This window comes from Budorcas taxicolor, chromosome 2 (genome assembly GCF_023091745.1).
Source record: "Budorcas taxicolor isolate Tak-1 chromosome 2, Takin1.1, whole genome shotgun sequence".
Lineage (NCBI taxonomy): Eukaryota > Metazoa > Chordata > Mammalia > Artiodactyla > Bovidae > Budorcas > Budorcas taxicolor.
In genome coordinates this window covers 80,349,374-80,372,015 of record NC_068911.1, presented here as the reverse complement: position 1 = coordinate 80,372,015, position 22,642 = coordinate 80,349,374, and the positions used below count along the sequence as shown (strand labels likewise).

Sequence of the window (22,642 nt, the reverse complement as noted above, 5' to 3'; positions counted from 1 at the left end):
GTGACCTTACTTGAGACAGAGCCTTTACAAAGGTAACTGAGTTAAGATGAGGTCATTAGGGTGGACTCTAATATGGCTAGTATCCTTATTAAAAGGCAAAATCTAGACAAAGAGATAGACATCCACACAGGGAGACTGTTATGTGAAGAAGGGAGGTAGGAGGGAGGCCTGAACAGATTCTTCTCTAACATGTAAGAGGAAATGTGGCCCTGCCAACACCTTGATCTTGGCTTTCTATCTTCCAGACTGTGAGAAAAGAAACTTCTACCATTTAATAACTCAGCCTGTGGAACTCTGTTATGGCAGCTATAGGAAATTAAGGCAAAAAATATTTTTAAGGGAAAGAAATTAATATTTTACTCCTAGGATGTTATTTCTATTTTATCACAGCTTTCTGTCTCACCATTTCAGAATTATGACTAAGATTTAGGGATTCAAAAAAAAAAAAAAAAAAGACCAAGATAGTATTGATTATATAGATACATGAAAGAAGCCTCCCCAATGGAACCAAACGAAATATCTAGTCAAGATTGAGTCTTTAATCTAACACCTTCTGATCAAAGCTAAGAATCAAACCTATACTCCCTTGGTTTTATTCTCTGTCTACTCTATTTTGATGGTGCTGATAAGTATCATTACTTCTGGTTTAAGTGTCATTTTCTTTCAATTCTTTCTGTGTACCTTTTGGTAAAAGAGTCAATGAATAAAGGATTCTAAACATCAGGGATCTGCAAACTACTGTCCAGAGGCCTAATATCACTTGCTACTTGCTTTTGTAAATAAAGTTTTATTGGAACACAGCCCATTTGAACACATTCTCTATGGCTGCCTGGCAGCCACAGGCAGTGCTAAGTAATTGTAACAGAGCCCTTACAGCCTGCAAAGCCTAAAATATTTACTGTTAGGCCCTTCACAGAAAACTATATGTTGACCCTGGCCATAGATACTCTATAAAATGTATAAGCCACTTTAATGTAAACTTTTATTTATTATTTCCTTGACTGTCAACAATCCTAGCTCTACAAATACTATATTTTCCAAACTTCACACATTCAGTTAGTGAATAATGAAAAGAAGAGCCTTTTAGAAACTGAATTAGTACTATTTTTGCCTGAATTTCTCTTTGTGCTCTCTACCTTTCCCACTCCTCTTTTAGAGAACTAAAACAAATTTGGCAATGAATTAATGTCAAGAATATGAAAGATATACTTCTGTATCTTTACTACTCTACTTTACACCCTAATAAACTGTGTGTGTGTGTCTTAGTTGCTCAGTCACGTGTGACTTTTTGTGACCCCATGGACTGTAGCCCTCGAGGCTCCTCTGTCCATGGAATTCTCCAGGCAGGAACACTGGAGTAAGTAGTCATTCCTTTCTCCAGGGGATCTTCCCAAACTCAGGGATTGAACCTGGGTATCCTGCATTGCAGGTAGATTCTTTACCATCTGAGCCACCAGGGAAGCCCAGTAAGCAGCTTATTACAGTCAGTTAAAGGGTACAGTAACTCTAACATGACAACCAACACAATGACAAAATGGGCCAACTGAGAATCTTGTTTCTATCCCAGAATCAAGTCAAATGCATCTAAATGTCAAATAGTCTAAATTCAGGTCAATTAGAGTAAGATATGCCAGCAAATTTGTAAAACTCAGCAGTGGCCACAGAACTGGAAAAGGTCAGTTTTCATTCCAATCCCAAAGAAAGGCAACGCCAAAGAATGCTAAAACTACCGCACAATTGCACTCATCTCACACGCTAGTAAAGTAATGCTCAAAATTCTCCAAGCCAGGCTTTAGCAATACGTGAACTGTGAACTTCCAGATGTTCAAGCTGGATTTAGAAAAGGCAGAGGAACCAGAGATCAAATTGCCAACATCCGCTGGATCATCAAAAAAGCAAGAGAGTTCCAGAAAAACATTTATTTCTGCTTTATTGACTATGCCAAAGCCTTTGACTGTGTGGATCACAATACACTGTGGAAAATTCTGAAAGAGATGGGAATACCAGACCACCTGACCTGCCTCTTGAGAAACCTGTATGCAGGTTAGGAAGCAACAGTTAGAACTGGACATGGAACAACAGACTGGTTCCAAATAGGAAAAGCAGTATGTCAAGGCTGTATATTGTCACCCTGCTTATTTAACTTATATGCGGAGTACATCATGAGAAACGCTGGGATGGAAGAAACACAAGCTGGAATCAGTATTGCCGGGAGAAATATCAATAACCTCAGATATGCAGATGATACCACCCTTATGGCAGAAAGTGAAGTGGAACTAAACAGCCTCTTGATAAAAGCGAAGGAGGAGAGTGAAAAAGTTGGTTTAAAACTCAACATGCAGAAAACTAAGATCATGGCATCTGGTCCCATCACTTCATGGCAAGTAAGATGGGGAAACAGTGGAAACAGTGTCAGACTTTATTTTGGGGGCTCCAAAATCACTGCAGATGCTGATTGCAGCCATGAAATGAAAAGACACTTACTCCTTGGAAGGAAAGTTATGACCAACCTCGACAGCATATTGAAAAGCAGACATTACTTTACCAACAAAGGTCCATCTAGTCAAGGCTATGGCTTTTCCAGTGGTCACGTGTGGACGTGAGAGTTGGACTGTGAAGAAAGCTGAGTGCCAAAGAATTGATGCTTTTGAACTGTGGTGCTGGAGAAGACTCTTGAGAGTCCCTTGGACTGCAAGGAGATCCAACCAGTCCATCCTAAAGGAGACCAGTCCTGGGTGTTCATTGGAAGGACTGATGCTGAGGCTGAAACTCCAATACTTTGGCCACCTCATGCAAAGAGTTGACTCATTGGAAAAGACCCTGATGCTGGGAGGGATTGGGGGCAGGAGGAGAAGGGGACGACAGAGGATGAGATGGCTGGATGGCATCACCAACTCGATGCACACGAGTTTGGGTGAACTCCGGGAGATGGTGACGGACAAGGAGGCCTGGCATGCTGCGTTTCATGGGGTCGCAAAAAGTCAGACACAACTGAGCCACTGAATTGAACTGAACTGAACTGAGAGCAAGATAGCTACAGGTTACACATGTTCTTACACCATGCACTTAAATAGCTACACCTCTTACGTTACTGATTCATTTCTACCTTATCTAGTTATTTATACCTGCCCCCTAACTCCCATTTCACTATAATGTTGAGAAGTAAAGCCATTAATTTCTTATTCCCTTCAGAACTCACACTGCGGTTGGCCCATAAAATACTGATCGAATCAATGATAATCCAAGATGAATTTGTTTGCAAAGGTTCAAACTGCACTGGTAGTCAGGATATACGAGTTCTACTCCTGGCTTTGTTACAGATAAGCTGAGTGATGTTGAAATATCCTCACCTCTAAGGTCCTTTACTAATATTCTATGCTCCTTTTGTGATACATATGATATTACAGACATTATTTCATATCACTTCATCCAGAACACTAGTATCACATTACAGGATTCATTTAGAATAAATTTTCATGTTGCAGACACCAGGAAAAATTAGTGTGGGTCTCTGACAGGGACCCACCCATTTTTCTTTAAACTAAGCAATTACAAACCGTAAGATACATAAAAAGAAACACTTCAAGTGAACTATTAGCACCTAAAATATCATAATGGTAACAAAGGGCAATAACTGGTCATTTAGATTTTTAAAGAGCATATTTTACTGTGTCCTAGATGGGCCTTTAGCACACAGAACTGTGGTTTCTTCTATACAGGAACTTAACCTAGAAACCACAGAGCAAATTTTGCATGCTGTAATAAGTCAGGCAGGAAGGGGCTAAAAATATGTAAATTTGTCTACCCACAGCCAATTAGGTGAAAAAGACAAAACAAAATTAGAGGGCAAAAGAATGTTCATTAATAACTAGAACCTGTGGGTTTTCTAGATCACTGATATTTAAAACTAGATTGATTTCCCAAGTCAGTAATCTAGATTTCGTAAATGCTGCAAGAAATAATAAAATAGGTGGGAAAACTAAACTTAAAAGAGGAGCAATTAAAAACAAAACAGATAACAGCTGGCAGATACTAATTTACTTTGTCTGAAAGTAACACATAGCATACCATCCCTAAGGACTTACTTGTTCACAGAATAAAAAAACGTCATATGAAAACAATTCTGAAAACACTAGTGCAAGGGTGTGCCACACTTGGAAAAGCCAAGATTCTGAAGGTAGGATAATGGAACACTCAGGTCAAAAGATCTAGGCTTTACAGCTGTGAGATTTTGAACAAACCATTCAGTGTCTCTGGATTCTAATTTCCTTAGTAAATTACATGGGTTGGACTAGACCATCTTTAAAGTCCCTTCCAACTCTAATATGCCAAAGGTTCCTTTCAAAAAGTGTTTCCCAAATTGTTCCACAGAATGTCTAGTAAATATTCTAGGTACTATGATCAAATAGTTTTGGAAACAATGAGAAACAAAATTTGGACAAAAGTCTATACTGTAGGACTTCTCAGACTTTTTAATGCTGATTTCCACTATCACTCTCTAAAACAGTAACACTATATAGCATGAAGTGTTTCCCAAGTTTCTTTGAACACTAAATATTTTAATTCCAGAATGCTCTTAACATTTAAAAGAACTCCAGAATCTTAGAGGACACAATTTTGGAAAAGCGGCTTTGAATGATAAGACTTCATAAACTTAGAATCACATGCTGAAGGAAACAAAATACTCATGTAATAGCTGAAGGACACCTGTTTCAGAAGCCATAACAATATCTCTGTACTGTTTCCCCGTCATAAAGTCCGTTATTAATCCCTTGACCTTTAATCTAGGAAGTAAATGACAATGTAAGAATCATTTCCATTTATCAATGACAACTGAGTTATCCTTCTAGATCTTTCTCCTCAAAAAGTATTTTCTACTAATGAACAGAATGATCACAATCTCTCACTACTATTATCACTTTGTGATCCATCCACTGAGATCCTCTTGTGTAAAGTAACTTGTTAGGGGATATCCCATGGAAGAAGGGAAGACAGAGCACCTGGTCAGATAATGGGGTCAAGTGCTGTCATGCCTATGACTTCACTGAATCATCTCAATAACATTAAGTAACTATTTTACCTCGTTTTGCCATTGAGGAAATCAAGACGCAGGAAGTTTAAGTAATGAGTTCACAGTAACAGAATAAATGGTGAAGTTGGGATCCACACCCATGTCCACCTTTTTTTTCTTTAAAAGCAACTTAAGATGTTTTGAAATAGTTTGATGGTATGTTTTAAAACTTAATTTCAGCTTGTGGTTCAGTTGAAAACATGTATTATTTTGGTTTGTGGTTCATGATTGAAGTCTGTTTGATATATGCTTTGATTTACACAAATATCTGAACAGTGGTTTTAGGGAAGTAAAAACTATACAAGAGCCACATCTTAATGATTATAACCATCTGAGCATTTCTGGCATGCCAGGCAGACACACCGGTATCACCTTATTTATTTCCCCCAATAACTCTACAAGATTAAGAGCTTGGGACTACGACCTCTTCAAGATCGTGATCAAGGAGCTTCTGATCACTCCCGTTCCCTGACTCCCAGGGCCTTTCCTTTTTATCTTACCAGGATCCCCAGGACATACCCTGTTCTCAAAGTGCAGTGTCTCTCTCGATCTCACCTGTCTCCTTTAATCTTCACAAAAATACTCTCAATTTCCACACCTAATCCCTTTTGTCGTTGTTTTTCAGCTGCTCAGTCGTGGCTGACCCTTTGTGACTCCACGGACTCTAGCACGCCAGGCTTCCCTGTCCCCTACCATCTCCCAGAGCTTGCTCAACTTATGTCCACTGAGTCGGCGATGCCGTCCAACCATCTCGTTCTCTGTCACCCCCTCTCCTTCGGCCTTCGATCTTTCCCAGCACCAGGGTCTTTTCTAACAAGTAGGCTCTTAGGTGGCATCAGGTGGACAAAGAACTGGAGCTCCAGCATCAGTCCTTCCAGTGAATATCCAGGGTTGATTTCCTTTAGGATTGACTGGTCGATCTCCTTGCAGTCCCATTACCCAGATGCTTTCCCTCATTTCTTGCTGGAGAAGGGTCAAAATACCCTGCCAACTCAGACCCCTGCATTCCCAGGGGCCCTCACTATAGCTCAGTCATCCTTTTACCCATCTCTATTTGAACACTCACCAAATTCTCAAGAGCAATTATTCTAAATCTTCCGTTGCACTCCTTAGGCCTACAATCTCTCTCTCTCTCTTTTTTTTTTTTCAGTCATAACAGATGACCAAGCCTCTTTACTGAGGTGCAAGCTTTTGAAAGGTTGTGCTTCATTGGCCTCCTTACTCCTCCTAACATCTCTAGCATAACCAATCTCCTCTTTCCTGTATCACTGTCAGGCAATTCTCTCGGATCCCTTTCCTATAAGACTAACCTTAAAAAATAACAAAGAAAATAAGACCTAGTTCCAACTATTCCATGTTTTCTATTACCTTGCTCTACTTACAACTACTTAGTCAGATACTAAGATAATCTTGCCTCCATATTGTCTGAAGGGACTCTTTCCTTTGGACATCCGATTTTTCTAAAGGCACACCCTTTTCACTTATGCGTTCCTTAAACTCTGGCATGCGCGTCTTCCATGCTCACCCCTGCTCCCCTTGCCTGTCTACCACACACAAACTACTCTATTGAGGCTTCCATCTTGAGTGCTTTCAAAGACCTTCCAGTGGACATTCCCAATGCCCTCTACTACATCTTTGTCTTCTAGGCAACACTTAAGAGAGCTGACCAGCTATTCTAGAGACTCCGCTCTTCCTGGGCTTCTGTGATAATCTCTCGATTCTCCCAACATTTTGCCGTTTCTTTCCCCTGCTTTGCCTAACGCTCATCATTCTTCCCACAGAATCTAGGTCTGCCCAGATTCTTCTGGACACCTTCTCTTCCTGAACTGCTTTAACCTGTGCCAATGTGCCTTCTATTAAGTTTCAGGAGGTCCTGAGCTTCCTGCCCAGAACTCTAGTTCTGTATTTCTTGTTGGAAATTTCTGCCTACAGTTGGCAGGTGGGAAGGGTGGTAATGTGTGATTCGTGTGGCCAAATTAAAATGGGCAAACCAAGCTTACGGTCTTTCCTCAGAAACTAATTTATTGTGGCAGGGTGAATTCTCTAACCCCTTTGCCACCCAACCTGCCATCTTCCATACTTCTGTAGAGGTGGGAATATTTAGTATAACCAAATGCACTTGTTATACTACAGATGTTATAGATGACATGTACTATCAAGAAACAATCTGCTGGATAAGTACTCTACTCCAAAGAATGTGAGGATCCAGGCCAAACATGAAATGAGCACACCCATGTGACAAAGCCTCTATACTAACTTTAAGACAATCTCAGGGAAGCAGTAGAAATATTTACAACCATCTCTTGGATCCAAAATGAGTTCTTGAAGCGGTTTGCACAAGGGGCCACTAGCCTTTTAGCCTGGATGATTCTTCCTTAAGAGACTGACACGGACACAGAAGGACCCGCTTGCATCTCTGGTATCGGGACTTTGAATCATGTCACTAGAATTTAGCACCTAACGCCCCTCCCCAATTTATTTTTGTGCCTTAAAAAAATGTAGACAATCCTTGAAAGAGAATGGCTGGATTCTATCTTATCACTGAGCCCAGAGCAAGTAATGGAGCAGAAACTTCATTTCCCCATTCATTTAAGACAAGAGACCTAAGATTCTTTTTTCACTAATACCATCTCCAACCAGTCACCAGCTAAATCCTGTCAGTTCTCTCTGTGCAATAAATTGAATCCACTCCATCTATTATCTTCACACAGCCGTTACTCCATTTTACAGCTTTGTCTCAACTGTCGCCAATACTTTTGAGCTAAGGGCTCTCCTCTCATCTGGGCTTCTCAGGTGGCAAAGTGGTAAAGAATGTGCCTGCCAAATGCAGGAGACAAGAGATAGCTTCGATGCCTGGGTCGGGAAGATCCCCTGGAGGAGGAAAGGCAACTCACTCCAGCATTCTTGCCTGGAAAATCCCACGGACAGAGGAGCCTGGCGGGCTACAGTGGACACAACTGAGCACAGCCCAGCAGCTCCTCTCACACCTTAGCAAGCTTGACTCTATCCCTGCTCCACCCCCCAACCTCTACTCTGCAGTCCAGCTCACCTAGATTACTCACTCTTCCCCTAAAAGAGCCCAGGTATTCAACCAAACAACAAAACGAGGCAATACTGCTTTCCTTCTATTTCTCCCTGAGACCCAACACCTCTTCCTTCCATCCGCCAGTGCTCTCTCCTTTCTCTCTGAAGTCCTGTAGCCTCTATGGAGTTCACCTCAAATATCCTGATAAACTGAAAGTCCCCCTGGATTACAAAGTAACAGCTTTAATGATTCTTACAGAAACCCTCACTGCCCCATTATATATTAGAGCTATCTGTGAGGAAGCTGTAATATATACTTCTCCCACCCTACTGCCCTTTCAAAAAGCTATACTGAAAAGAAAGTGTGTGATGAAGATAACCATAAGTATTCATGATAAAATAAATCCAAAGGATTATGACATGAGCAGTAGAGCAGTCTTGGTTCATGTTTAGTACAGAAATTAAATGTGAGGGAATTTGTCCACAAAACAGCTGTACTGAAATGCAGTTATAAGTCAAATGACAAGAGAAAACAGAGGTAATTCCTCAATATTTTGAATAGCTCCTTTCCTGAAAAGTGATCTAGCAAATGAAATTCCATACATATAACTATATTTTCTCCTTGCTGACTCATATAAAGTGGTGTCCTAAAAATGTTTTTTAAAAAGTACAGAAGTACTGTTGAGCAGGTATAAAACAGGAAAATACTGAGTTCATAGATATAAAAACTATGTGTCAGAAATAGGTGATTTCCAAAAATGTGATACAGGAATTCGCAGTAAAAATAAGAATACACAGAAACTTGTAAAGAATAGGAAAGGACCACATCTCAAAGGTCAGACATAGAACAAGTAGTACCTACACGCTAGGCTGAAATTCTCATTGACTTGAAAACTGAACTTTCACTGCAATTTTTAAACCTTAAAAATAGTATAATTTTCTAAATTTTTCTTTTCACTTTATCTTTTTCTTGATAACCAGAGGACTGTATGTTCATGTGGAGACCAAGGGGGACTGGAAGGTTGAAAAACAAATGTAGAGAGAATCATGAAAAGTAAATCATTCATGATTCCATCTACCAACAGAGGAAAACACTTGTTAATATTTTTGGCATATTTCCTTTCAGCCTCTTTTTCTAAAATGCATTTTTGAAGCTGTATTATATGCACAACTAACAAGTATAAATACGATTTCCCCAGTTTACATTATATTGCTTTGTATATTCATATACTTAAATAAAGTGGAGCCAAGATATATTTCTATTTATTAGAGCACTACTATATTTACAAGTTTTGTTGTAGCTGCTATTTAATAAGTGTTAAAAAACAATAGTTACATTGATTCATTATTTTAATATAGAATTTAGTTTGCTCCATTTAATGTTTCCACCCTGTCCTAACTTCAGGAAAAGCTTATTACTTCCTTCCTCATGTTATGTCGATCTTATTTTAAAATTTACCAAGCTTTTAGAATGTATTAAGCAAAGCATTCTCTACAGACTCGAGTTTAAAAACAAACACCCACTGAACACCTACAGATGTCCAAGGAGAAAAAAATGTTTATTTTTCTGAGAAAGGCAAAGATGGCACCTTTGAAAACCAAATATACAAACAAGACAAAGGAAAGGATTCAGGAAATCATCATGCATATACTAATAAGCAAATCTGTCTGCTTTTGAGCAAATTAAAAGGCAGTATTTTTCATTAACAACAGTCACTAATGCTTTTTTCCCCCATCTCCAATCATACATTTGCATAAAGAACAGAGAATTGCAAGACTTTCTTTCCCCAAAGACACAGCAAATTCTGCTAACAAGAGCATAACACAGGACCACTGTCTTAAAATATAGTGGGATGTTCTTTTCTACATCTTTTTTGGATTTTTTTTTTTTTAATGTGGTTGAGTCTTGTTTTCAAGCTCCAGATCCTTACCCTTTGGGAGGTTGCCCCCACTTTCTAAACAAAATCCATTCTTACAGGCTGTGTCAAGGTCCCCCAGGATCACACAGTGCCTCCCAGGACCACCCACTGTTGCTTGCTTGGTAGGGACATTAATAATCATAACACCTGAGAAGGATTAACAACAACAACCCTGTGGAGTGTGCACTATTACTTTTATTTAACAGAAACTGAGGCTTTGTGAGGTTGACTGAAAAAGCATGCAAGTGACAGAGCCAGAACTTTAGCTGGGGGTCTTTCAGTGAGGTTGAGTGATGGTTAATGAAGTTAAGATGTGAAATCTGCATTACCAGGGCTCAAGGAATATCCTAAGAGGCAAGATTTTAGGAGGAAAACATGGAAATAATTTTGTTTACGATTATCATTTCTTTTATAACTTGTTTTAAAAAGTGAGTTGGGTTCCCCAGAAATAGATAGGATTATTGGATTTGGCAAATAAAAACCACAGTACTGTGCAATATTCAAGACGTACTTACACTGAAATATTATTCACTGTTTATCTGAAATTCCAGTTTAACTTGATGTCCTGTATGTTATCTGACAACCCTAGAGCAAAGGCCTTTATGACAACAAAGAAAAAACACTAATAAATTACAGAGCTAGAATTCCCAAAGCCGAAATCTGGGGTGCTCTGTGTGCCACATGTCTTTGGGAGGCCAAGGAAAGGGAAGTGTGAGGGCTACAGCTGTTCTTGACTGAGCTTCCTTCTTTTTCCTGGTAGCAGACAGAGCTTTTGACTCCAGAGACCAAGCTTTCACCAGCCAGGCCGTTTAAATTCACTACCTCAAAATTCCTGACCTTTTCCTACTTTACATGGCCGTTGTGAAGATTAAATATAGCTGAGGTTGGGAAGGGGATATCATATATATCTTTAAATATTTATTGGCAGAGTGCTTTGGAAATACATTCTCAGAAACTTGGACGAGACAGTCTCCCCGCCACTCCTCCAAGAAAGGGCTTGAAAAGTATTACCAATATATGGTGAGCCCAGTTAACAGAAGACTCTAAAAGGAAGGAAAGAGCAAAAACAAGAAACATGTTTAAAACCTGACGTGAACTATGGAAAATGTAGTGAGATGCCAAAAGGGATACCTAAAGGAAAAACTGGATATCACTAATGATGAATTCCATACTTTCCAAATGGCTATGGATTCTTATTTCAAACATTACCTTGACACATAAGGACTACTGAATCACAAACACATCGGAATAGCCTAGTAGAGAACCAGGAATTGGTATCTTCTGGATACCAATTTAACTATCTGCTAACTTTTAAAAAAAACCTCCAGTATCAGTGGTTTGAGGAGGTTTACTTTCTTTAAAACAGACAAACAAAAAACACAATAAATTGGAACTGGCTCAGTCAGTGTTCATTTAAACATTTCTCTGAACAACTTTAATCTTCAAACTTTAACAAAAATCCAATCTACTACACATAAATTGCTGTGAACAGAAACTACTTGAAGAGGATTAATCACCAGCTTTGTATGTCATCCTCTAACAAGGCCAACCACTGAATCACTGTTGAATTCTTCACGTGCAGCTACACCCAGTTAATCTTCAAGAAAGCAGCAAACTATGTAAATCTATTTAAACTGAGGAGATAAGTACTTCACTCATCAAAAGTTAGCAACTCTTATCAAGTACAGCTATTGGTTGGCAAGATCATTTGGAAAGAAAAGAAACACACACACACAAATTCTTATATTCACTCCTCTACCCCAAAAGACCCAACTGCAAACCACCAGGCAAAAAAAGAGGACTTGCTCAAAACCCTAAACAAGGACACGCCTCAATTTGTAAAAAACCAAGCATATGACATAACTGAGTCAACCTCAAGAAAGCAGTTCCATAATGGAAGTAAGGAAACACGAAGGGGGAAGTACCTAATAAAACAGTTGAAAATAAAATGGAAATATTTATTTTCTCTAATTAAGGCCTTTTCAGCACAAAGCACTTTTTCTACGGAAACATACTAAAATATTTTCACAATTACAGAAGCGGTTTTCATTTTGGTTGTGGGGTATTCTCATATAATCAGACTAGGTTTGCTTAATATCCTATATCTGAAAGTCACAGTTAACAATAATTGGACACACAGGCTTTTCCACTGAGACTAGAGCCAGCAGTCTTTGCCTAGATACTGCCTCCTGGGTTATCACTCCACTCAAAGCATCTTACTCTGACCCGAGCCGAGCAGGTGTATTTCTAACAAGCTCGTAGGCCTGTGATACAGGAAAATCCTGTTTATTCTGGATGATGCCAGAGATCGGTGCTCCTTGATGCCCTCCACACACAACATGGAATAGGAGGAGGATGAGCATCACCCACTTCTGCTTTAACTGAAACTGGCTGACTCCGATATTTGTAAAGTTGTAAGAAGAAATCGTACAATCATTCCATAAGCAATCCTTTGACACTGCTGCCAATCCTCAATATCCTGAACTCACTATCCAAGTCATCCACGTCATCATTCTTCACCTTCAACTCCCTTACCATCCCTCCACCCTGTACCCCAGCCCCCAGTCCAGAAAGGTGGGAGGAATCCCTAAACCAGACTTTCTGAGACTAGAAGGGTGATGGGCAGTGATGTGGAGAAGCTCTCTGCCAGTTTTCATTGAAACGTGCACGTAATAAGCAGGCTGCCGAGGTGTGGTAGTTTAAAGAGCTTGGCTGCCAGGGTCCAAATCCTGGCTCCGCACTTTGGGTCATACAGACTGAGCACGGAACTTAAACTATGTCTCGGTTTCCTCAACTGTAAAACATAAAGATATTATTACCTGCCCTGTAAGACTGTCAAGATGACTAAATGAGTTAATCCACCTAAAGCACTGAGAACAGCAATCCACAGGCTGCAAGATGCTCAATGATGGTTTGCCACTAATATATATGTATAATACAAATATGACTCTGGCTTATTTTTTCCAAAGGTGATTTTCAAGTATTCCTCACATTCAGTGTTTTCCTCAGGCAAATTATCTTAAATCAGCTCTAACAGTTCATATATTAAAATCAAACTGCACTATACACCTAAAACGTACCTATTCTTTCATCTAAATGAACAGAGTATTGTGAACTGAAAGGTGCAAGCTTGATATCACAAAATCTTCTAAGAAGCATTAATCAGACTTCCCATTTAGACTATGCCAGGATGAGATCACAAAGTCACTCGCGGTAACCAGGTCCCCGCGCTGGAAGTGTGTTTTCCCAGTGAATGGCTAAATACTAACAAAAGAAACCTTTGACTCAAAATACCACTGGTACCCAGGGTCTTGTGTCTGTATAATGCCTACACATTCATTTCTTTCTTTGCCTATAGAAAAAAAGAGTCTGTTTGTTTTTCTGATTCAGTCAGCCCTTTTAGTCTCTGAATCTAAGGAGAGCCCAGTGAAAAGAAGAGCATCTTATCAGCGTGCTCCAGACCAGCAGGCTGTCCCCCTCCACACACAAAACCTCCAGCCCCTCACAGCAAAAGGCCTCGCCCTCAGAGCTTTTTCCCCATTTCAGAGCTAACACCCCGCCGGGTTTTGACAACAAATAAATGAATACACAAGGCCCTTACATAATTAGCCATCTTTTCAGGTAGAGGGAGGTGAGTGGGGGAGGAGGGTTCAGGAGAATATTCATTGTAAACTGGCTTGGTTTATGAAGCTGATGTAAGTGTACTGGATCCCAGGTATTTCTTTTAAATGAGGCCACAGGAAGAGAGCTCAGAGATGCCGGCTTCTGAATCTTGACAATTTTAGTATATACTTCAACCAAGTCACAAATGTAGATTTTTTTTTTTTTTAATTAAAAGGAGGGACTTTTCTTAAGCCAGGTAAAAGTTTCATTTACTTGGGCAGGAAGGGAACACAGACTAGGTGTGTTTACTGTCTTTTTAAGGGGAAGCTAACAAGTGAAAGACACAAGGGCCAGAAAACAATACTTTTGGACACTGTCACTGTGTTCAGAAAATTAGGACCACTTTCAGACACACTTATGCTAAGACATGCCTTCCCTCCCCCAAAATGAGTCTGAGAACAAAAGGGACTAAACATAATCAATAACCCTGTGAACGCCTTTAGGAAAGCCACCAGGCATCGCTGTCATCTGTCATGATCTTAACAGAGCCATGGTCTGCATGGAAGGATACAGTTTGATTGAATCATTATGGGGGTAATAACTTAATTGATTTGTCTCAGTGGCTAAGGATGTAGACAAGAGATATATTATGGAAGAAAAATATCTGCAATCGTGTTTTTGTTTTCTCAACAAGCATCTTGCCACTGACCTCTAAATCAGTTTAACCTTTTCTAAACAGACCTGCACATTTTTTACATAATTTAAGGCTACGTTTTGTTTTTGCTGCTGCTGAAAGGCTCTGTGAGATTTATCACAACATGGCTTCAGTAACCTTCTTTTAAAAACAAAGATGAAAAACAAAACAAAAGGCTATGAATATAAGCTTCCAGCTCCACTCATTTTCCCGGCAGGGGATTTTGATCTAACCACTAAAGTGCCTTTGGAGTTCAATCTGTTAAAAAATGTATGAAACGGTATTAAAATAGGAAAAGGCATGTGTATGACTCAGGCTTATCCAAGTGTCTCTGCAACTAGATGTCACAGGATTCCCCTTTGCTGCTGGAAACTGAAAACCTTGAGAAAGTGACAGCAGAAGTTCCTGTTTCTTTTTCTTTCTTTCTTTCTTTTTTTTTAATATATAAATGGGAGGGGGGAGCGCGCGCGAACACACACACACACACACACACACACACACACACACACACACACACACATATTGGTCTTCCGGGTTTAGTACGAATCGGGTAGGTTCTTTGAGGTTCCAAGTGAAGATTGTTGTAGCCCAGTGTTACGACTTATTATCTTACTCTTACACACACAAAGGTTTCCAGAAAAAAAACCAAACTTGTTGCAGAGCTAGGCGAAGCCCCCAGCCCGGAGCGCTCCTGCTCTCGCCGCGCCGCCGCCCCTTCCCCTTCCTCGGCGTCCTGCCCGGCCCGGCCGGCGGGAGCGAGGGCATCTCCCCAGCTAAGGTCAACGGCCCGAGCCGTCCCCGCGGGCCGCCTCCTGCGAAACAAGGTCACCGCCCAGCCCGGTCCCTCCGAGGAGGACAGCGGAGTCTGGCCGGGCGCTGCCGCCTTTTGTAGATCGGGGTGGCCGGCCTCCGCGCGGCATCCCCGCCGCCGCCTCACCTGCTTGCGATAGGGCGTCCTGCAGCTGCTGCTGCCCCCGGGGTTGCCGCTGCTGCTGGGGAAGATCATCGCGGCGGGCGCGGGCGGCGGGCGCGGGGCAGCCTCGCCGCGAGGGGGGAGGGCGCAGGGAGGGGGCCGGCCGGGGCCGCGGCCGCTCCGGGAACTCCCTCTCGCCGCGCGGCGGCGGCCGGCGGGGGCTGCAGCTCCGGGCTGACTTCTCCTCCACCCTCGACCTCCCGAGTAGCCTAAAAGTGCGGCGCGGCGGCGGCGGGCAGGACTCGGGCAGCTCGGGCGGCCGCCGCCCTGCGTGCCATGGACGGGAGTTCGCGCGCAGAGCTGGCGGCGCCGCGGACTCTCCCGGCGGCAGCGGAGGAGCAGCGCCGCCGCGTCCCCACCTACCGCGGCCTCAACCACCGCCCCGAGAGCGCGCCCGCCGGGGGCGGGGAGGCGGCCGCGCACCGCCTCGCGCCGCGCCCAGGCCCACCCGCGCCTCCCCGCCCTCCCGCCCGGCGCCGCGCCCGCCGCCCCGCCGGCCCGCCGGCCGGCCCCCAGGCGCTCCCTCCCGGGCTCGGGGCCGGGGCGGGGGCCACGCGGCCGGGGAAGCCGCCGGCGCCCCCGCTCCGGTGCAATGGTTGGGTCTGGCTCCCCGCATGCCGCACATTCCTTGGAGTAGCCAACCCCCCCTCCTCTTTTTTTTTTTACTCCTAGATTCTTGGCCTCAGCACCCGCTGCAGCTTTGCACCCCGGCTCGAAGCCCCTTTTCAGGGCACCGCGTCGGGGATCACGCTAACACCTGAGTAGGAAGCCAGCTGGTCCCAGTTCTATCTTTTCTTTCATCCTTCCAAATTACCCCCCCACCCCCCCTTACCGTCCACCCTCCCAGAAAAGGTGCGGGCGATCACACCTACTTCAGTGAACACACCAGCCTTCCATCAAACCTCTGCAAATCCCCGTTCCCCCAATTCTCACGCGAAAATTTTAGAAGAGAAAATAAGTCTCCACTCCCCACCCCCTCACCGCAAACACGCACAGTAAAGTTCGTGCTTCATTCCTATGCCAAAGTTTGGCAAGCTTACCTTCGAGATGCCAAAATCAAACAGCGAAAATCATTTCAAGCCATCGGTTTAGCAAGCCTTCTCGAAAACTGGAGTACGATCCTTCTATATTTAATTATTAGATACGACACAAATGTGTTCCACTGAAGGGACACAGAAACTGCAAAACAGGGACAAAGGGAGGAGGTAGTTTCCTTTGTTTTTCAACTGAAATTATTTAAGGCGATTCAAGATGCCCCCACTTTTTTTTTTTTTCCTGATCAACTTTGCATTCGTTAGCATATCAAGCCCAGATAGAACCTGAGCAATGCAGATGGCCTCTAGAGCAAGTTCCACAGGCAGTGTGTGGATGGGCCACTGGGACAGTTGGCCTGTTCAGCAGAGACTATCAGGGATAATATTACCACACTAAGCGGTCAATATTACAGCGTTCTTCCTTGGCCTCTGGCCTCCAACGCCTCCCTGGAAAGGGCCATCTGCCATGATAATGAAAACTCCTAACTCGGCTATGAAGTGAAGGCACTCAACTTCTGGCTGCCCTAAGAAAAACAAAGTGGCCCCTATGGAAATCGAATCTTCTAGCAAAGCTGTGACCATTCAAGGGTGTTACCAGCAGCAAGGAGCTGAAAAATATCCAACCTAGATACCCTTCCCACTGCTGACCTCGGGAACCACCTCGGTATACAGAGGGGCTCCGAACATTCTCTGACAAAAGTGATGAGAACTAGCAAGTGTCACCTACTTAAAAACTATATACACAAACTATACATATAATTTCTAATTCTTCTTGTTAAAAAAAGAAAAAGCAGCAGTAGTAAACTTACTCTAAGCACAGCACTAGGTGAACAGTTTGGCAAGTAAGAACTTGCTAGATAACATTCAGAGAAACGTATCTGTTATTTTAATTGATTGAATAAAAACAATGCAACTAACATTCAGTTCTGTGTTAATATATATACTATTTAGGACTACTCCATGCCATTTTGGCTGCTCCTTTGCTGTCTCCAGGCACTAGGTCCTTTTACCACAAGTCATCAAACACCGGTATAAAATAGAAGGCTTTAGGTAGAACTGTTCAAGTCATAGATGCCTTTTGCTGAGAACTTAATGCCCAAGACCCCAGCAGTTCAAACCTGTCATCTATGGAAAAAATTCCATGTACAACCTCAGTTGTCATGACTGGTCTCTTAGGAAACCACAGTCTAAACCACAAAAGAACAGCATAGATTAATTTTTCTATGGTTCTGCTCTAAGGTCATGATGCTTTGGATACTGTGCTCTTCTAGAACGGGAAGACTTGATTTGATACCCTGCAGTTGTTTTACAGGGTTAAGACAAGATTTTAAATGATAATACAATTTAAATTGGACTACAAGAGCCATTCTAATAACTAGGTAACTAAAATATACTAAGAACATTAAAAATATTTCAAGGACTATTTTTAAGAATAAAAATGATACCTAAATAGCAACAAAACAAAATGTTCTATATGGTGGATGGCATAAAAGGAAACAAGGAAAGGTGTATATTTATACAATGTCTACAAGCCACGGTTCTAAAGTTCCAGACTCAGGAAGGTACTACACACTTAACTAAGCACTGCAAAGAAAGGAGAAGATAGATTTTCCACCCTCAATGACTATAAATGTAAAATAAACAAAGTCACTAAAACCCAAATAATTTCAACCTAAAAGAAATAACAAATATTAAACCATATATATAATATATACATATATAATCAATTATAAATATTCACAAGTGATTATTTATAAATGGCTATAAGAAGAGACATTAGTGAGATTCATCTAGGAAAGTATATTTGACCTTTGAAAAAACTATATTTTAGGACAAAGCAAGGAAGCACTCCAGAGAAACTCTAAGTTATCGTGGTCAAAATTAGAGCTTTGGAATCTGCCCAGTAGATGCTCATCTTCCTGAAAGGGAAACTGAGACTTTGTTGAGTGGGCAGACAATATCCTCCACAGCCCAGCTCAGCTGGTGGGTAAAGCTGTGGGAATCTGACCCAAGAGCAGTCAATCCACAGATAGGCCAGTGACCTATGACATGGCTGGGATTGAAAAAATGAGCAGAGCCAATCAGATCCTCACCCCCGGGGAATCTGATTCAGAAAACTGAACCAGTTAGGGAAGGGGCAGAAACTGCAACAGTGCCAGGGGTAGAACTGAGGCCACAAAAAGCCAAAACCATACGCAAGCCAAGGTTATGAGGAAGCAGAAACTATGAGTAACAGGAAGCTGACTGGCAGCAAACGGAGAGGCAAGCAGATGCCTGGAGCGGGTGAGCACTTGGCGGGGACATGATGGAGTCCCTGAAGCTGCTCTGGCTCTTCAGACTGACAACAGCCCCTCTGTGTGTATGGGTAACCAGCCCCACCCCTCGTTCTTCAGATAGCTTAAGTGAATCTGGACTTTGCAATCCAAGGGACAAAATTAAACAGCCAAACCGATCTGGCTCCACATTTCAGTTTTCCACTGACTAGCCGCATGGCTTTGGGCAAGCCAGTTAACCTCTCTGAGTCTCAGACTCCTCGCTGACTGTCCTAAGTATATCTACGGTACTCCAACCAAAGTGCCCCACTCAATAAATGGCAGCTATTATTATTGTTTTCCCAGGTTTTATAGTGGTGGTTTGTAGACTTCAGCAGGTATACTGTGTAAATAACTGCTATTCGTAAGGCTGGCTAATCGTCAACGAGAAGGAGCAAGGGAGCAGGTTGAATGGACAAGTAAAAAAGACCAAATTTAGGTAAGCAGAGCCTGTGTCTTTGAGAACTGTTTGCTGAATGGCTGAATGAAGATGCTTTCCAAGGCTTAATCCTAAGAGGTTAAAAAAAATGTCTGACAGAAGGTCTGTTTCAAGAGCCTAGGTGAACTCAAGGTTTTCTCCCACGTTTGTTTTTGTCCTGTTTCCTTTAAAGAGGTTGTATGTTGGACCAGGGCCATTTCTGTATGAATGGGAAGACTGTGCGTGCTATCAGAGATCACACTGCAAGGCAAGAGGAGGCTATGAATGAGGCTAATAAGGACAGCGCCATCAGTACATGCAGGAGCCTGCAGCCTCGTAGAGGAGATGAGATTTCGCGACTCCCAAGTGTTTGTAAAGCCACAGTTTGAGAATCTGAATTGAGAAGATATCTGTCCCATAGAAATATTTTGAAAATGAGACTTTCATTTATAAATTTCACATCTCATTTCACTTTCACAACAACCCTATGAAGTTGGAAGGGTTATTAGGCTTCATTTACTAATGCGAGGAAAACAAGTGAAGACTCACTGACTTATCCATAGAGTTAGGAAGTAGCAAGCAAATGTTCAAACCCAGACTGAGTGAGGGTTAAAAGATCCTGTCCTGTGCTCCTTCAACACTATAAAGCTGGGACTCAAAAAAGCCTTATAAATAATGCTCCAATTCCCAGGTGAGTACTTGTAACCCCTACAGCACTGAGTTGCTGGACACGAATAACGCAAGGTATTAAGTGATAAGTGCCAGCCAAGTGGTACGATTACGCACTGTGCAAGTCCACTGCAGGGTGAGATCAATACAGGATGTAACAAGGGCGTGGGGAGCTCAGCTGTATAAATGTTTTTGTTTGAGGGACATTCAGAAAGAAGCATTCTGCAGATGAGAAAAACAAAAATGTGTGTGTGTGTGTGTCTGTATAAGAGAGAGAGAGGGGTGGTATGAGAGAGAATGTAGATGTGGGGTGACTGCAATTGAAATCGTCACTTACCAATAAACTCCTTAAGGCAGAAGGAGAATCAAAAAAAGATAGGGGAGGCCCCCATTCCAACACGTGTTGCTGAGCCTCATATAGGAAAGAAAGAAAGAAGCCCTTGAATAAAATTACTCAAAGAAAGTGTGGTGGGAGAGCTAAACTTTGAAAAAAGCCGGGAAAACAGCAGTGGGGAGCGGGGTGGGGGGTGGGGGCGCATTGAGGGGTGTAGAGAAGATGTCCAATGAGATAAGAATAGAATACCTCTGCCAACAAGAGAGCAGACCTGTGGTAGGTTCTAATCCTCGATTGGTGCTAAGGCATTTCAAGCACCCTTTTTTATCTGAGTCACATTAAAAACAGAAAATAAGAGGGGGGAAAAGTTATCCAACATTACCTTACATTACAATATTTAAGGAATAAAATATAACCACATAGTAGGTGTTAGTGTAAGCAGTTCAAACTTAAAAAAATGTGTTTACATTTGAGAGTCTCTACGTCTAAAATATAACAAAAGCCTCTAGCTCCCAGCAAAGCAGGAAAAAAATTAAAAAAAAAAATGAGGTCAGCAGATTCTTCAAATTTCTGTTCTTTCTTGATACAAAATAGAGTTGATAAAATATCCTATTTCTAAAGGAGCAGCAATATTTTCTATTATTTACTATTTTGCTTTTTAAAAATTCTACAATCTTATTCTAGACCTAAAGTCTCCCTAGACACATATAAAATCACATGTGTATAAAAATGAAACTACTATAATAAAATAAAACTATAGCTCTATAGCTATAATCCTGGAAGACATATAGAACAACATAAACATGGCCAAATTCTGATGAGTCTTATCAGAAGCAATATTCTAATGATTCTTAAATTTATCCTGGTGAACAAAACAGAAGAAATGGGCTTTGCCCTACTGCAGCTTCTCTGTATGGACTAATAAATGTCATTTATTGAGTAACTACTATATTCTAGGCAAGTTCCTCTCTCCTGCCCTCATTCTCTCTCTTTCTCTCTCTCTCTCTCTCTCACACACCATGAGAGAATAATAATTAGCCCATTTTACTAAAGGGGAAACTGAGGCTCACTGTTGGCCTTCCCTTATGGTTCAGGCTTAAATAACCTTTCCAAGGCCACAGATCCAACATGATAGAGCTGAGGTTTGAACTTAGGTCTTTCTGAATCCAAATTGCCTACCCCCAGTGATAGTCCTGATAACTATTATTACTATGATCTACAGTTCAAATCCAAACCCTGTGGGGAAAAACCTAAGAGCCCAAGCCTGGGTGTGCATCTAAGCTTCACCGATTACCAACTACATGACTTGGGCAAATCACTCTTTAAAAGATAAGAAATTACACTGAATTTCCATTCAGTTTATTACAAAGACAAAGTTTCCAATATTAGATTACATACTTAATAGTAGAAATACACATTCTGACCCAACCTAGCTCCTGTATCTTATTCAATTAATGTTTGCTAAGATGTAACTCCTCTTGCAACCACTAGTCTTATTCTCAGGGATAGTTGGTAGAATGGAGTTGGGAGAGAAGCAGAAAAGAACCTGGGATGGTGATTACATAAAAGGTATTTCCAAAATCCTGAACTGAAACTGAGAATCGAATTTCCCCCACAATCTAGTGGGAGACCATATTTGAGATTAGCTTCATTATGGGACTCATAAATGCTTATCAGACAACTAACATCCTAATCATCATTTGGGATATTTATTTCTGTGGCACAACATCCTCTAAATTTCAAACAAATAATTTATACTTAATTTTATGTATAGCCTATCATAAATTAGTTACTTCCTTGCTCTTGCAGATTAGTTAATAAAATCAAAGCTCACTCAAATTCCTGGCATAGGTTCTCTGTAAGTTAAATTTCTTTCCTATGTTTTTCTATAAAAATAGGAAAAAATAGTCTGTAGTAATCAGACTATGTGTAAAGGATAAGAGCTGAAGTGAGGCAGGGAGGGGGTGATGTGCTATGGAAACAGCTAATTACATTCACCTCTTCCTACATGACTTGGGAAGAGACAGAAAGTACTTAGAAGTCAACAGAATTTGTGAAAAACTAGAGCCAAAAAAAAAAAAAAATCTCTAAATCATGAAAAACAAAACTCATCACCTTTCCATAGGTAAAAATCAACTGTTTGAATGAAAATTTGGAGCGTACAGACTGAACAACTACCTTGGACAAACAAAACCCTCATATAAGCCAAGAATGACAAAAGGCATAAGACATTCCTAAATGCTGGGAGACAAACAATGTCTATGCAAAACCTGGGATCCACAGCACAGATTAGGGTTTAAAGCATTCAAAATACAGAAGAAAAAAAACAATAAAACAGTTTCCTTTCTCTTTAGTTGCTAAGAAGACCATTAAGTTAATTTTACCTGAAGAGGAGGACAACAGAATAATAAGTGAGAATGCTAAAAAGCTTTCTATTCTCCACTAAATAATAAATGTTAAGGTTCACATACGAAAATATGAAATTAGAAGTAAATTTCTATTCAGAGGGGGTAGATGAAGACAAACTTTCAAGTAATAGCATATTTAGTTAAGAGTACTGCAATGGGCTACATAAGGAGCTTATAAAAATT

General features: G+C 41.4%; 1 protein-coding gene across 2 annotated transcripts in view; it reads right to left on the bottom strand.

Moving 5' to 3' along the window:
* Positions 1 to 22,642, bottom strand: part of RBMS1 (RNA binding motif single stranded interacting protein 1) — a 217,832-nt gene that overhangs the window by 115,025 nt on the left and 80,165 nt on the right. The gene's annotated exons all lie outside the window — the stretch shown is intronic.